We start from the raw sequence: 2,368 nt of genomic DNA, 5'->3' as shown, positions 1-2,368 counted from the left end.
AGCACGCCGCCACGGGGGAGTTTGGCTCACCCCCGACCTGGCGCAGGGAGAACACCCACAGCAGCGCGCGCAGCGTCCGAAGCTCGAGCGGGCCCGGGGAGGGGCGCACTCGGCGCCCGGGACAGGGGGAGTGTGCGGCACCGCCCACTTGGCGCCGCTGCATTGGGCTGCCAGGCTTAGGTCACAGACCCAAACTTCGCGACTAGGGAACTTTGCTTCTCAAGCGGCGGGAGAGGGGGCTGCAAATGGGCGCAGCCTGAGGCAGCTAACAGTATGGGGGTTCCGGGGCCCCCCCCTGCAGCGAAGGGAGGGAGTGGAGCCGTCCGGCCGGGTTTTGCGCGGGAGAAATGAAAAGAGGCAGTCCCAGCGCAGCCTCCAGCTGGCACTCCGGATTATGCGCGCAGGACGTTTGCAGGGTTTAGTGCAGGATGTGCCCTGGAGCGCAATCCTCGGCTGCTTTCGGCCGTCTCCAGGATTGCTTCAGTGGGGCGAGGTTGTGCCGCCTCCCAAAACGTTTCGCTACACAGTTCCCTTTGCAAAAAGTTGTAAACACCCCTGGAACTTTAGAAGGCCTTTGCTACACGATGGTACACGTAGCGTCCAGCGCGGCTAGACAGCTTGGAAATTCAGTAATGCTGATTATTTTAACAAATATTGGCTGGATACCTACCATGTGCCAGGAAATGTGTTGGGTCTGGGAACACATGGTTGAACAAAAAACAGGTCCCTGCAGAGCTGGAGGTTAGTCAGGCAGAACAGGCAGTCAGGGAGACTGCCACCTCCTACATGATTGATAACGTAATAGTGATGCAAATAAGTATAATAATAATGTAATTAGTAACTAATTTGATTAAATTTTAATTAACAATGAATTCAAATAATGCCATTATTTAATAATGGTGTTCAATAATAATGATGCAAACACATGTAAATTTGGAGCTGTGATAGATGCCATGGTGGTGTAAAACAAGGGGACTTGACTTGGCACAAGGCAGGGAAAAAGTCTCCCTGGAATTCCCACAGGAAGGGTGAAGAATCGTGTGGGCGGAAATGGTTGCAGACCTGAAGTAGGCCGGGCGAGAGGTGGATGACCTGAAATTGCAGCAGGTTTACTGGGTGGTATTGAAAGCCTATCTCGCCCAGCGGTGGTGAGTTCACTGAGGCGCAGTCTACCTGCCTGAGACCTTCTGCAGTCCTTCTTGGCGGCTGGCACTCTGACCTTTTTCATCCTTTCGTTTTTCAAGGAATGAACGAACCTGGCCGAGCATTTACTCGAGCTTGAGGGGAAAACATTTGGTAACTACCCTCCTTCCTTCCCTCTTGTTTCTGCAACCGTGACTTCTGTGCCCTCTGTGTTCCGGACCTTCAAGGTAGGAAGATAATCCAGCACTGTCTGATGAAGGTAATGCTTTGCTTTCTTTTTATTGGGTAAACTTGATTATAACCACTTTCATTCTTACTGTGCTTGTGAGTTTTCCTTCTCATACAGTTTCTCCTTGAATCCTCCCAGCATTCTTCCAGATTCTTATTGGAGGCATTTTTTTTAAAACAAGGAAATAAACTCCAAGAAGATCCCCACCACTCTGATAGTAAATGTAGGCTGCAGATTGCCAAACTGGAAGCCATCCCTTATTGCCTCCCAATTCAACCTTCGTTCCATTATTCTTTACTTTCTTCCCTTTGGCTGTCAGGAAACTCAGAGCATAATTTATTCAATCAGAATTTTTGGTGGGGTGTCACTGCTTTCCCATGAACCAGTGATCTTATTTTTATTTACCCCCTTTCATTGTAGGTTTCATCAAATCCCTTTTGGAATTCGAAGTAGGTCAAATTTGGCAAAGCACTTGAAGTAACCTGCTTTGTACCTGGAAACCCATAGCTGCTGAGCCTTCCTGCTTTAGAAATTTGATGTAGCCAGTCTTCCAGTGGCAGCCTGGAAACTTTCTCCCTTTGTCTGGCAAAGCCTATGTCCTCAAACGGTACTTAGTAATTATTCTACAGTGGCCTGTTCTGTTTAGGGAAATCTCTTAGGAACCAGGGGATTTTAACATCCTGTGATAATACTTCCTACTCAGGGTTACTGACAGGATTACTAACATGTGAGCATCAGGTTTCAGCATGGCACAGCAAGGGTGTCCCCTTGCAAAAGCAACAGTATACAAATTGCAACAGGAAAAGCAGGCACGGATGTTCACAGAATTTCTTTAAGTCTCTGTCTAGAAATCTATGCTTGCTTCCTTTAAAAATGTTTCTATTACAGAATAAAAAGTTCGTGCATATTACCTTCAACTAGGTAAGAAATTTGTGATTAGATGCCATTGCACGTGCTTTAAATGGCATAAAATGGTTGTGACTGGATGTCAGCCTT

Source organism: Pteronotus mesoamericanus, unplaced genomic scaffold, assembly GCF_021234165.1.
Source record: "Pteronotus mesoamericanus isolate MK-2021 breed Mesoamerican mustached bat unplaced genomic scaffold, CSHL_Meso_final scaffold_85, whole genome shotgun sequence".
Lineage (NCBI taxonomy): Eukaryota > Metazoa > Chordata > Mammalia > Chiroptera > Mormoopidae > Pteronotus > Pteronotus mesoamericanus.
This window is presented reverse-complemented; position numbering follows the sequence as displayed.